Raw genomic sequence first — 14,760 nt, forward strand, 5'->3', positions numbered from 1 at the left:
GCGGCTGTGCAGAGGAGGGGGGGTCTGTTCAGAGGTGGGGGCTGTGCAAGGGCTCTGCAAATTGGGGTCTCTGTGCAAACGGAGGAGGTAGCCGTGCAAAGGAGAGGGGGCAGGACCGTGCAAGAGGCTGTGCAAGGAGGGGGGTAGCTGTGGAGGAGGCTGTGCAAAGGCGGGGGGCGGGGGGGGAGACATACGAAGCGGGGGAGCGGTGCTAAGGAGTTGGGGGTCTGCAAAGGCGGCTGTGCAGGAGGCTGTGCGAAGGAGTTGGGGGGCCGCAAAGGAGCGGGGCGGCCGTGCGAGAGGCTGCGCAGAGGAGCGAGGGGGCTGTGTGAGGAGGGCTTGCCGAGCGAGCAGCTGCCTCCCGCAGGAATCCCGGGCGGGCGGCGCGGCGGCACTCGGGACCCGCGGCTCCCTCTGGCTGCGCGGCGGCGGGAGGGAGAGAGAGAGAGAGAGAGAGAAGGGAGAGAGGGAGGGAGCCGCGCTGCGAGGAGGAGCCGCCGCCTCATCCTGCGGCACCGGCCGGCGAGCGCGGAGCCCGGCGGCGCAGGTGGGTGGCAGCGGGGCCGGGGCGGGGGGGATGCTCCGCGGGGTCAGGGTGCGGCTGATGCTGGGGGGGCGAGGGGCTCACCGGCGCCTCGGGGCATCACCCGCGCCGGGGCGGGGTGGGGGGGTTCTCTATTCTATTTATTTTTTATTCAAGAGCCGCTCGCTCTTGGAAAACCGCGTTTCATTTCGGTTTCCATTCCCGCTGGCGGGGTCCGGGCTGCGGTTGCTGGGGGGCAGCGCAGGGGCACCCGCTGGGATGAGTTGGTTCGTGTCCCCCGGGGGCAGCCGCTTCCAGGGATGGGAGGAACAATTTTTAACTGGAAGAAGGGGGTGAGCGTGTCCTTGCCAGAGCTCGTGATCCCCCAGAGCTTGTTCTCCGAAACTTCGTTGTTCGGTGAAACCCCAGTTCTGAACATCAGAAAGCTTCGCTTTTTTTTTTTTTTTTTTTTTTTCCCTTATTTCCAGAAAGGCTTGAATTTTCTCTTTCATCACATTTTCAGGAAAGGATTAACGTGCCGGCTCTGGGTACTGTGTGTTTGAGTCTTATTTTGATGTAAATGATGAAGTCGGCAGAATCTGTGGCATCTTGTGCAGAGGGCAGAAAGCTTGGAATAAATTGAGCAGTTTTCATGGAATAAAAAAGTTCAGGATCACTTTCAGGTCTATGAGATGTTCTTCGAAATACTAGCTTTATATTTTTTTTTTTTTTTTTTGGTATTTCTTTACAACCTATATAAGGTAACTAAGCCGAGCGTGGACATTACGTTTCTGTAAAACTATGTTCAGTTTTCAGAAGAAAGAACAAATCAAATTATTCTTTGTATGTACTAAGTAACTAAGCACAGCTTTTTCTTTTTAATTTCCACTTCAGATGTCACCTTGCTCTGTCAAGGTTATGATGTGCCCACTGAGCAACAAGGATACAACAGAAAATTTTAAAGCCCCTATCTGTCTTTGGGAGTTTTAAATGTTCTCTCAGTTTAAGCTGGGATTTTTTTTTTATGTTCCTTCCTGAAATTCACTAAAGAGACAACTACAAGTAACTTCGTTTGCGTGTCTTTAACACACATTTTATTAAGGGGAATGCCATAGATTGGTCGTATAGAAAAAGCAGTGAGCTGAAACATTGTGGTAATAGAATATGCAGTATAAAATATGGCTAATTTCTCTTGTATGACTACAGGTGGCAGTGTAGAAACCAAGAATAAAAATTGGCAGAAACTATTCTGTGTGCAAGAAGATGAAGAGTGTACTCATGACTAAGCACTGGAACCTGGAGAACGACAGGTATGTGAAGTGATTAATGCAACTGTCCATGATTCTCCCAGTATTTACTGAATTCTGATGTTCCTGGCTCAATAGGTGTTTTCGGACCAGTTATCACTTCATGTATTCACAGTAAGAGCCTCATCAAAATGTCATGGAAAAATCTATACTTGATGACTAAAAGGAGCAAAAATAATTTGAAGGCAGTATGCAAGGAGAGGTGGGACTTCCCACTTTTTTCATGGTTTATTTTAACTGTAAAGAATTGGAGCGCTATCATGAGTATTTTTTTCCTTTAAATAAAAGATTTCATATTGATAAACCTATCAGCAGTTATAGGCCTGAATATACTTGAAGTGGAGAAACTTTTAGATGTGATAGAAAGATTTGCATGTCTGCATGTCTTATCATTCTATTTTTATGAGCACTGAAGAATTGAAAGCATGAGGAAAATTACAGCGATGTTATTAAGAAGATGTGATTTGAAATAACTCTCCAGTGGTGATGCACGTGTGTTGTTAAGGGTTAAACCTTCTAAGATTTTTTTTTAAAAGGAAGTTTTACAACAAAAAAGTAAAAATAAGTAGTATGTAAAAGCCCGTGATTAGCTCTCATATTTCAAAGCAAAGGGAAATGCTGGATTACCCTAGTAATTTTTCTCATTAATTAGCAATGTTGGAGGGAAGCAAAGCTTTTCCTGTATGTTTACATCAGTGTGCACAGCATGTAGAAATTAGTCCATGGGTCTGCCTTCCAGGATTCCTGGGAAGCCATGGAGGATGGAACAAATTCGGAGCTGGAGCTTGAGGATTTTTTAGAACTGATGAGTGGGAAGTTGTCCTGGTAAGAAGTGTCAAAGTAACTATCGCTGTGTGCATTTGCGTATTTATACTTTTGCATTTGGCTGTTCTAGTCTAAGAAGGCATTTTGTCTAAGCCTTTAAATTGCTTCTGAGATAATGAGTTATACCACAAATGTCCACAGAAGACCAAATCGCTTGTGTTGGCTACCCTGCAGTAGCTGGCCTTCAGCACAGTTTTAATTAACCCCAGTTGCAACGTAAGTTGCAGACAGAATGATTTATTTCTGTGGTAGAGTGGGCAAAGAGTGTACATCCCATTAGGTAAAACCAACCAGCTGTCACCAATAAACTTAAATTATAGTAGTTTGGTGTCTTGAGATTCTGGAATCCAAATCAAAATGGTTTTTTTCTACCCACTGTTTAAAAAAAACATCCAGGAAACTGTACTTCAGGTATAGCTTTGGGCACCCAAGCCCTGAAGCTATAAGCTCTCTGTAGAGAAGCTGTATCTCTGAGTGGGATTAGGGGTACTGTCATGATGCTTTCAAAACACAGTGTGCTGTGGATAGATATCCTGAAGAGCTATCAAAGTTCTTAAATTCATTTAAAAAAAGAAAAATGTGAATAAATCTAGATCTTCAGGGCTGTTCTGCAAGGGAGAGGTCTTCTAACCATCTTTGCTTGGATATTGTGTTATTGCACGTCACTTGTTTCTTCTGAGTGGGCACCCACTCAGGTGTAGCTGGGATGAAAATAGCATCAGCACTAATTCCTATACAGTCTTGTAGTTTTTATTATTATCTCTTGTTGAGCAAAACAGTTAAGTATACTTCAAAAACTTTATTAATAGCCTTGATAAAGCAAATGGAACTGTTTACGTGGTACAGGTTAGTGTGTGCTTATGGATTTGTTGAACACAGAGTTCATTAGTTTATGCTAACACATTTAGAACAGAAAATGAAAATGTCATTTGTCACTGGCACAAAATTGTAATGGGGTCTTCCATTACATCAAGTGTTCAAGATATTAAATAAAAGAAAACTGGTAACTAAGCAGTGTGCTCAAGAGTTCAATTTACAGACACTTCTCTCTGCTAATTATGAAGTATTGACATAAATGAATGATACTGCTTGTTAAAGTGCCTTTTGCAGTGTTTAGCAGTTATGTGTTCACAAGATGATTCATAATGTTCAGCAATTTGTGATGAGCTTCCCTGCCATTACTGGAGATTACTAAGTATCTAATGTATTTGCACTACACTAGGTTACTTTAAATTTGATTTGATGGTGGAAAGGGAAGGAAAACCATTTTCTTTAACTGAAAAATCAAGCCTGTTTTATGAATCAGTTAGTACTGAATTTCTCTTCCCTGTATAGTACAATTTATTCTTTACAATAAAATACAAATGTTTAATCGTCTTGCCTATAAATACCATAGTGACTGTGTGAGAAATCTTCAACACTTCTTCTGTGTTGAAAGTTGTGTGCATTATAACTAATAAAGTGTAGCAGTGTTGCTGTAAATGAAAATAGAATTCATAGTAAGAAATCTAAATTTGGAATCAAATGTATAAGGTCCCATTTTGAACCAGCAAATCTTAGTTACATAGAATGCTATTTGATTTGTTGCAGGATATATTTGTAAGTACAGCTCCCATTAGCAGTGCAACAGATGCTGCATCTTAGAAAACTGTCTTGGCTTCTGCTTTGAACTGAAAGTTGTGGTTGGTTATGTGTGTTGTTGTCTTAAGAAAACTGTGCTTGAGGACTTGCTCAGTCAGTCATTTTCACACTGTCATGAAGTTAACTGTAATCTGTTAGATTATAAAGCATGATTGCCTGGCAGGTATTGGAAGCGTCTGTTAATGATACTAGGGTTTTACACAAGAAAAAAAAATTCTCACTTCTTAGTACTTTTATAGGATTGTCTTGAAAATGGTTTGTGGGAACCTGGGGAGTGCACTAAGCCCATAGATTACTGATGCTGAATGGAAGAAAAAAATTTGTCTTTTTTGTCAAATAATGGGTACCGACCAGTCCAGTATCTAAGGCTGATTTTTAGAAAACGAATAGATTGCCTATCAGGAGGATGAGGATGGCCTGAATCAAAGTCTCTGGTGTGGCACGAAGGGAAAATTTTCAGTTGGAATACCCTGAGAGTAAGCCTAAGATACAAGGAGTGTGTCTGAGGCTGTTTAGCTTAGACACTTTGGCTTCTTAGGCTAGATGTTGATGCCAAATCTCCAGTTAAGCACCTAGCGTTTTCTTGATTTCAGCAGCATTAATACAGGTGTTAAATCGAAGGGATAGTTACAACATGTCAAATTGCCCATTGTAGATTGCAGTATCTGAAGTGGACTCTTGTGAAAGGCACAACATGCTAAGCATATTTGTAGGAAAATATCTGCAATTAGCAAATGTCTAAAGTAAACCTCTAGGCACGTAGTCCCTACTACATGCTATCTTTGGGCAGGCTGCCACTGGGCTTCAGTGAGATGTGAGCCCTGATGTAGGAGGACATCAAACCTGTAAAGGACAGATATTGTGAAATTATATTCTGTGGATGAGACCTTGCTCTCAGATGATGGCCAAATATCCTTCTGCGCTAAGAATGCCATTGCGTGGTTTTGATTCTAGATTATAGAAGGACTTTTCCTGCCATGTTGGAGTCACACTCCACTTAGTTAAGTGGAGTGCAACAAACTGCATTTATGATGCTGGAAGGGAGCATGTGATAACCTTCTAAATACATGCCAAGGTGGCTTACAGTGAAAGGAGTCTCAACCATTTTTTAGTGCTAGAGAAGCTGATGGAGAAGTGCTGATGACATAGACTACCAAAATAGTGGTGGAAGCAACACCCAAGTTGGTAGGTAGAAGGTTAAGAACCTCTGCAGCATCAGTCTGCACTGTAATCCCAATACCATACATGAGGACAAGCAGAAAGGGCATGTGGGTCAAGATAACACAGCCCCTGGGGTTGAAGTTTTTAACATTGCTGTACATAGGAGACAAGCTGATGAAAATCATTTAGAAAATGGTGAAGAGGTGCCTGAGTAAATTAGGTCCCATTTAAACAGGAGCACAGAAGAACAGGCAGTCAGACCAAAATAGGAGTGTTTCTATACAAATTCTAGAAGATAAGATGGAGGGACTGAATGCCTAGTTCTAAAGTAAATTACTGATGGTATAGGCAGCTAGCAGGTCACTCAGGAGGGTTTCTCTGGAAAGCCTATTAAGAAGAACGCTCAAAAAAGTAAAATGCTTGTAACCAGCATGGAGAGATTTGGAATAAATGCATACACCCTAACAACTGCTTCTCTGACCCTTTAAAAAAGATTTTAAAGAACAAATAAGCATAGTTGAGCAGGCTATAAGGAATATACAGTAAAACAAGTTAAAGCCTGATATGTGGTTTGTAAAAGGCAGAGAAGCTTGTCATGAGTCCTCTTTCAAAAATATCAGAAACCGGAAGGCCATTGGGCCAGTAGGTAGCTATGATCTGAGAAAGCGTAAGGAAGATTGCACTGTAGCTGAGAGAGTATGAGATCTACTATGCAGGAGCTCAGATACCCAAACAAAATCTCTTCTCTGTGGGGAGAGAAGTACAAGGTCCTGTTGAGGCAGCTGTTCCAAATAGTGCTGCTGGGACAATTTACTTTAGAACAAAATGATAAAAATGAGCTACAGCAAATTGCCAACTCTAGATGCACCCAAGGCCTCTAGAAGAAATGTCTGTGTAAAATTGCCGAACTGTAATAGCGGTGTTTAACAGCACAATACTGCTATGGTAGCAGTGAAATTGAGGATGCCAAAGATGATGCCAGTTTTTAAAAAAGCTTCCAGGAAGCCTGTAGGAAAGAACAGGACAAGTATGACTGGCATTCCTACCAGCCAATTTGCTGGTAAATACAGTGAAGAATAATGGATTCATGGACAAATTTGATGATACCAGGAAAGAGTTAGAACAGTCTCATGGGTCTGGTAGAGCTCTTTGAAGATACTGATGAGGTTGTGAGGAAGCGTGATCTTGCTGATGCAGTATGCTTGGGTTTCAGAAAATCTTTTGAGAACTACTTACCAGAGGTGCTGAGCAAAATGAAACTACTCTGACATAAGAGGAAAGTTCTCCCCTAGACTGGTGGTTAGTCGAAAGATGGGGTAGGAATACATGACCTGTTTTCACAGAGGGGATGGAGGTCACTGGTTTAGCTGCACGTACATCTGTGCGAGATTTAATGCTGGCCAGTGTGTGCATTGGTGATCTGGAAGTGTGACTGCAGCGTGATTCTGATTTAATGAGGGCAGCAAAAATGAAAACTAATTATGAAGAGCCGAAGAGGGATCTTGTAATACTAAACTGGGGATGAAGCTTACTGCTGATACTATGAAGTAATGCATACAGGGGAGAACGATCCAGCTGTTACTGAGACTGTGAACTATTAACAGCAAAGGAAGTGATGTTGTAGAGAGCTTACCATGGTAAATCCAAGCATTGTTTAAATGTTCAGGAGTGGTTAAAAGAAAAAGAAAGATTCGTGAAGAATGGCCAACAGAATAGAAGTCTGCTCTGCCGGCCTATAAATTGCCTGTGCTTTTCTGTTGACCTCTGGGTGCAGTTCTGATCCCTATATTTAAAGTAAAGGGAGGGGAGGGAAGAAGAGATAATAGAACTAGAAAGGGGAGGCAGTGATGATAAAGAGCAATTAAATAGATTAAAAATCTTCAGCCTGCCAAAGGAATAGCTAAAGAAGAAAATGATAAAAATCTATATAGAATTGTAATGGAAAAAATGAACAGGGAATGCTCATTAACTGTCTCTTGTAGTACAAGACCCAGAGGGATCAAATACAATTATCAAGTGACAGATTCAGAACAAGTAAGAGGTGGTATTTTTTTCCTAGTACATAGTTTAACTGTGAGCCACTGTACATACTAAAAGTTTATCTGGCTTTGCCTTTCAGTGCAAAAGTACCACCTCTTACTTAAAAGAACACAAGGTTAAGTCCCTGAAGGCTGAGGAGGGAACCTGAGGTGCATCCCTGCAAACTTTCCCTGTCCTACTGCTCTTTCCTAGATCTCCAATCTCAGCCTTTGCTAAAGATGCAATATGGGGTATATTTATGTTTGGTCTGACTGAATATGGCTGTTAGTATGTAAAATGAAGACAAATTGCAGTCCTCTAAAGAAAATGCTGACCATATGCCACTCCAGGTAGATAACAGAATTATTGGTGAAGAAAACGTGTTGCAAAATACAGGGTTTTTTTGTGGGCCTAATAAATTCCAGTTCCGTAAGTTGGATGTTTGTTATTCCTTGCATTTTATCCTCAGATGGACTGAATAAAAAACCTAAATGCAAAAATAAACTGGAAAAGTTTGGGACAGGCATAGTCATCTAATGAAATGCTTACCTGTATAATAAAATGAAAATGGTTTTAAGTCATGAACGTGGAAGGTGAAATCTCTTTTCCTATAAATGTGGTAAGATTACACCTAGGTTCTTTCGTTATCCAAACATACAAGGACTAAAGCCGTATTAGATTCGGACTGAATATAAGGACGTGGAGAAAATAGGTTATTAAGAATAAAGGATGACTTTACTGTTGGACATGAAAACAGCATTTAAATAGTAAAAGGATGTAGTTGAGATGGAACAAAAATTATGTAGTCATGCAAACCAGGTAACAAATGAAATTAGAGTGTCCCAGTGGTAAGGCTTATAAGCTTGTGTGACTACAACCAGCTGTAAGGGACACAATCAGCACAAACACAACACCACCCTGGAGGGAGTTACAGGACTGGATGTTGGGGTATATACAAAGTTTAACAGAGGAAAAAATAGTATTTTGGAGTTCCTGTAGTTGGTAACAATAAATTGGCATCTCCAGTGGGTGATAGGGAGCACCCCAAGCTGGTTTCTGCTCTGAATTACCCTTTACAAGCGGCTTTGTGTCTCTAGACTGGGTATAGGCTGAGAAGGGAGACAGAGATGACTTGCTTCCCTGAGAGAAAATTGACCTTTGAATATACCCATTTTATATGTTAGCATCAGACCTGATTTCTCTATGTGTTTTAGGTAGGTCACTCCCCCCTGCAGTGGTGCTAAGATAAAAATACATAGCAAGACAATACTAGCTAAACCCATATTTAAAGGTTTCATGAAGAAGTGCCTATTTTGTGCTTACAAAAGTTCAGATTGTCCCCAAAAGTTTACTGTTGTTGCCTGACAAAGCTAAGAGCTTTATTAAAAATGAGAGTAAAATATGTTTCTATTTAAGGAACAAAAAGAGAGATAAAAGACTTTTTTTTCTGAAATACAAACATAAATCATACAAAAAGAGATTATGTGGAGTTCTCATTAAATTTTGTAATGTAAAAATAGAGCCTGTTTGAAAGAAAAGGTTAATTGTGTACCCCACCAAACGCTCCCAATACGTTCTTCTTTCTCAAGAATGGGAGAAGAATCAGTTTTCTCGTTAGCTCAGTTGTTCTGATCCTCTCCTTGAACACTTCTTAGAGTTTTTCTAATTGTTCAACAAAAGCAAAACACAAACCTAGAAGTAATTTTTGTCATTTTAATGTCCTGTAATGGCATATGATACCAATGAAAAAAGCATAACGACAATCTTGTTTCCTCTTTACGTAACTATGTTAAATAGTAAACAATGAACTGAAGCACTGGCAGCACGACATTAAAGGAGATTTTGGTCTGTGCAGATGACAGTAAGTTTTAACTTTTTTTCCTAAAAGTACTTTGATACCAGATACTGTAGAACAGAACTTCACTAGTAATGTACTCTGAAGGTTAGTTTTTTTTCGCATCCCCTTAAAACCATACTTTAAACCATAATGCATCATCTTAAATCGCTAAGAGAACGCACCAGCCAGACACACTTCTCAAGCAGTCACCTGAGAAAGTGAACACTGCTGTGTATTTTTTTTTTAATTTGAAGGCAATTCTTTGGAAACTATTTCGGTTATACTTTTCTGATGCAAAATCCTGGGAGAAGATAGGTTGTATGTACAGGTTGAGTCACCATCCCTGGAGGTGTTTAAAAGAGGAGTAGATGGGGTGCTCAGGGACATGGTTTAGTGGCAGATAGGAATGGTTGGACTCGATGATCCAAGAGGTCTTTTCCAACCTGGTGATTCTATGATTCTGTGTTTCAATACTATGAAATTTCTATATATGTACTATTTTTTTTTACTTTTTAATGTCAACTAGACTTGGTTTATTCCTCTTTTTGTTTTGGGGAGGATGGCTGGCTCTGTAGTTGTTCTGTAATGCCTTACAGTTGATTGTACTTGCTAGTTTTTATCTCTGTGGCTCTTGGTGTTCTTGATAATTGAGGTAGTTGTGTACTCTATTATAATAATAATTCTATAGTCAAAATGAAAGTCATGTGCTGTCCTTGACTCAGATTTCAGTTATGTGAAGTCTGTGTTGCTCACAAATAAAGTTGTGAACTCCTATGAAACCTTTGATAAAAGGTTCAGAGACCAAAACAAAAAACCCAGGTCTCTGCTGAGCCCGCTGGCCAGGGACAAACGTACTTCTGACATCATCTCTTACAGCCTTGCATGCTGCTGATTCCTGAGAATGCAGAATTAGAAGTCCTCTAGTTTAATAGACTGAAACTGTTGCAAAATGTTTTTTTTCTCTTTTTAGATATGCCTTCTTTTCTGTTTTTTTTCCTCTGCTTTTTCTTTGCTTCTCTGCAGTTTTACTTTAATCCTCACTCACTTGCACAAATGTTAATTTGTTAATTTTTTTAATTTATTTTGACCTATCTCAGTGATTCCTGAAAATTGTAAACATTATCTCCCTCTTTCCTTTACTCCATGCACAAGTGATTTTGAATTGAAATGAATATTTAACAGCATATTAAGGATACAGACACAACAGTGGTATCTCCTTTTACCATAATACGCAGTTTAAAGAAGTTATTTTGCTTGTTTGCACTACCCTAAGCAGTAGTGAGTTACATCAGTTTTCTGATGAAAAATGTCTTCTGAAGGTTGTGCAGTTTAACACGTTTTACCTCACTAGATAAACATGTATATGATCAATTACAGAGACCAAACCAGTACTGGCACCTTCTTAAACCATGTTACCTTAAGTGCTTGCCAATGTGAGTGTTCGCATGCTGAGTTAGGAACCTGAAAAGATGTAAGCTCCTTTTGAGTATGGTGAAGGTGATTTTGAACAGGGGTGTTCTGTTGCATGGTTTCTGTTAAGTCTATAGCATACGTAGCTCAAACTGCTGTATGCTTGGTTTAATCTGAAATGTTCCTGGGAACATGATTGTTGGAAGAAGCCAACGACTAAAGAACTTGGGGATCATCTGGTTTTTCTACATTAGCTCCAGTCATGACTCCACTTGCTCTCACTTTCTGCGGTCCAGTTCTTTGGGGCAGTTTCTGCAGTGAGTGAAAAGCAGGACTGCTCATGCCAGAGAGCTGCTAGTCTGAGGTTTAGGTTGGTGACGTCAGGGGTGTGGGACTGGGTTGTGGTTGTGTTGTAGTCACAGGCTGCCCTCTCAGGGAGGTACCTGAGCTACTTACTGTCTTTCCATTCAGACCATTTGGAAAGAGTCCTCGTCATCTGCTGAAAGAATGAGCGCAGGTACCTGACTTTGGGGTCCAGGCTAAAGTAGGATTTAAGATCAATGTCTACACTTGGTTAGGCATGTTTTTTCCTAGCTTTGGCTGGGCATTCCTTTTGAGACGTAGCCCTTCCTGCTGCCTAGAGAAGGGGGCCAGGATTCTGGCTCTAGATTCTGCTTTCAGGATCACTCTGCTGTCAGCTGGGAGCACTGGTGCATAGCTTGTATCAGAGCCTTCTGTTTTGTCTAGTGTTTGGATCAGTGTCAGCAAGGTTGGATTTCAAGGAACTGCAGCATTCACAGACAATAGCTGTTCTGGGGCCATGTGTTTCCTCACACTTTCCATCAGCCTTATGTTTCTTACCTTTTAGCTCCCAATGACTGCCAGTAATCCACAGCTAAAACTTGAGATCTGGTGAACATTGTCCAAATGATCTTGTGTAAATCCTTGTCCATTGCTGCCTCCACTGCAGCAATCTTTTTTTTTTTTTTTTTTTAACTTCATTACAAGTCACCACATGTAGATGGCCACTGAGAGTGGAAAGACTTAGAATGGGACTATAACCTACCTTTCTATTTGAACCTGGTCTATATGTGAATGTTACATAAAGAAAAAATACTGGTTAGGTTTAATTTTGTGATTTTTTGTCTTAAACTTCTGGGGAGTTGATAGGAGAGGAACTAATAAAATCAGTGATGTGTTTCACAGCTCTGCCAAATGTCACTTATTTAGCCCTGAATGTTAAGTCCAACATGCAGAAGTTTGTCTGTTCCAGCACAGAGCCATCAAGTGTTCACATGAAGTGGGACATCATGGTTAAGGTGAATGGACATAGGTATGTAATAAGACTCTTCAGGCCTTGAAGTCTTAGTGATTTCTGTAAAGAGTTCTGTGGCATTTACTCTATTTAGCATTTTTTCCCTCGGTGCTCTTAAAATTGTGAAATTGGGACCAGTTTCTTTTGGATGAAATACACAGTTCTATTATTGAGAGAATTTTTTATTTAAAATAGAAATATTGCTCCAGCATTGTCCTACAGAGCCAAAAAATAATTGCAAGAGTTTGTTATGACAAGGTCTTGTGAATCTTTTCTTTCACGAAGTCTTTCACTAAAAAAAAATCTCTCTTTTTAATTATTTTTTTTTTTAGTGTAGTGTGTGTGTGTAGGCAGACCTAGAAAATGTCAACCTAGAAAGGGGATTGCTTTGCATTTGTGGGGCTGCGGCATGGGGGAGTACTCGTAATGTGTTTTTGAAACCTTCAGAAAGTAGCAGTTATTCCAAGAAGTCTGCTATAAGTCCTTTGATTCAGCAAAACTTAGAAAGCTTGTAAGAATTTGAAGCCAGATGGACTACTTACTTAAATACTGTGCTGAGATGTGTTTGTAAACTGTGTCTAGTTCAGTAATTTGAGTTTCATTTCATTTTAATGATTCAAGTTACAAGAAAGTGTTGTCCTGCAGTAATTTCCATTTGTTTTACTTCTCATTTATTGAGTAACATAACACAGCGAAGAGATAATTGGACTTATGGATGATACGAAGCTGGGAAATTGGAAGATTCTTAGGGAGTTAGAATAGAACCTAGCTGTGAGGCTTTTAGGGCGCGATATCGTGTGAAAAAAAATAAATTCTAGGAAGAAAAATGCCTTGGCTTTATTAAAAGCACAAATACTAAGTAACGTGGTGGGCACTGATACTTGGGCAAGAATTTTGATGCTAGCAGTGCAGGTTAAGTAATGTAGTGGGAGAGAAATGTGCCTAGGTAGCATGTCCATCAGGTTCTTCACACTTGATTACATTTGAGGTTGTGACAAAAGTTTATTGAAAGGCCTCTGGAATAAAAAACAAAGGGGAAAAAATAGCCCAGTCAGAAGACATAATGACTGAATACCTAAGCAGATAACATTAAAGAGGTCCATTTAACAGTCATTTTATTAAATGAGTCTTGTTACACGATTCCTTTTCTTCATCTGAATTTTGATTGCTGCCTGCTTGCTGAGGCTTTTTTCTCTCTTATTCTTCAGGGGTCGTACTCTGTCCAAGCATGGCCATCTAACTGTCCACATTTGACCTGAGGAATAGGCTATGGATCTTCAGTCCTCAGGATTTTAGTTTTTATATAAAAGGGTGTCAGAACTGATAAAAAGTTTCATCTCTTAGTCCAAATGTTTCTTAAATGGTACAGAACTTTCCTTTGGTGGTGGTTGTGTGTTTTCTTGGTTATGTGATGAAAGGAATGCTGCTGTCTTTATTATTGAAGTTCATAGATATCTTTGCCTGCTCTAGTCATCTCAAACATCCTTTTACCCTTTCCATCACTGGCCTGTATTACTCCCAAGACCCTTATGAGGTTCTCTTCTCTTAAGAAGCTGGTTACCCTGTCACCATTTAGAGTCATTTAAGTTATCCACTATCTTTACTGATAAAGACATTTGACCTGTGTGATGCCTTGAAAATCTAGCACTTTCCTTCTCTTCCAATGCAGAGTCACTTTACTGTATTTTTTTGTTGTTGTTCTGATGCTGCATGTTAGTCTCTCAAACTGCTTTTACTGAAATGTTCATTATTATCATCCTTTGCCTCTCCCTTGGATATTTTATGCTCCCACTGTGTCAGGCTAGACTTCTTTCCCCTCTTTTAGGCAGTGTAATTTTCTGCTGAAGTATTAGTTGAAGGGCATCAGCTTCGATGACTTCGGTGAGGCATTCACAAAGACTGTCTTCAGTATAGTGGAAATACCGGCTCTGTTTCTTCCTTGGCTAATAGAAAACAATTGGGGTTTCTAGGGCAATTCTGAGTTTCCATGTTAGGTGTTTTTTTCTGAATTGCCCTCCAGAGAAAGCCACAGCTTTTGTAGATGATGCCACCTGAACTATCCCTTCTGCTGTTTCTGCAGTACTGTAAGTGAAGGGCAGAGGCTCCTTTCTGACTCCTGCAGCTGCAGCAAGGCTGAATTTTAGATGGCTACTGGTGAAGAACTGGATTCCCCTGCCCATGGTAGCTGGATGTATCAGGAGAGGAGAAATAAGATGAGCGATTGACAGTTATGCCTTTTTGTTAGGTTACAGGGCCTAAGGGTTTATATTGGCTCAGACTGTATATAGTTGATTAAAAAAATATGCCATACAAGCATTTCAGTGTTCCGAGTTGTGTTTCTGTTTTTAGTGACTGTTGGAAATGAGAGAATCCAAACAGTTTAGCAGTGAATTTCTCAGGGTGCCTTGCATATAATTGGGCTGCAAATATTTAGTGGCTGCTGTCATTGGCTTCACAAGATAGTCAATTTTCATCACAGTTCTACATTATTTGTCCTGTTCTGCCATGTAGAAAACTGTATTTCAGTTTTCAGACTTTTGAAGCTGATGCTTGGCCAAAATATTATGTGATGCTGTTGCAAGCTTGTCACTAATGAATTAATTTTAACTCAAGAAATGTAGTTTTTTTGTAGTATGTCCCCATCTTTGTTCTTCTTCTGGAAAAAGCTGAGACTTCTTAAGAACACCAAGCTACATTTGAGACCTCAGAGGCTTTTCTCCTT

General features: G+C 40.2%; 1 long non-coding RNA gene across 3 annotated transcripts in view; it reads left to right on the forward strand.

Annotated features, from left to right (window-relative positions):
* The first annotated feature begins 1,611 nt into the window (after positions 1–1,611).
* Positions 1,612–14,760, forward strand: part of LOC138729174 (uncharacterized) — a 79,623-nt gene continuing 66,474 nt past the window's right edge. For all 3 annotated transcript variants that reach the window (XR_011338845.1, XR_011338844.1, XR_011338843.1), the window contains exons 1-2: positions 1,612–1,833; positions 2,570–2,655. This is a non-coding gene — a long non-coding RNA (uncharacterized lncRNA). The remainder of the gene's footprint in view (positions 1,834–2,569; positions 2,656–14,760) is intronic.

This window comes from Phaenicophaeus curvirostris, chromosome 1 (genome assembly GCF_032191515.1).
Source record: "Phaenicophaeus curvirostris isolate KB17595 chromosome 1, BPBGC_Pcur_1.0, whole genome shotgun sequence".
NCBI lineage: Eukaryota > Metazoa > Chordata > Aves > Cuculiformes > Cuculidae > Phaenicophaeus > Phaenicophaeus curvirostris.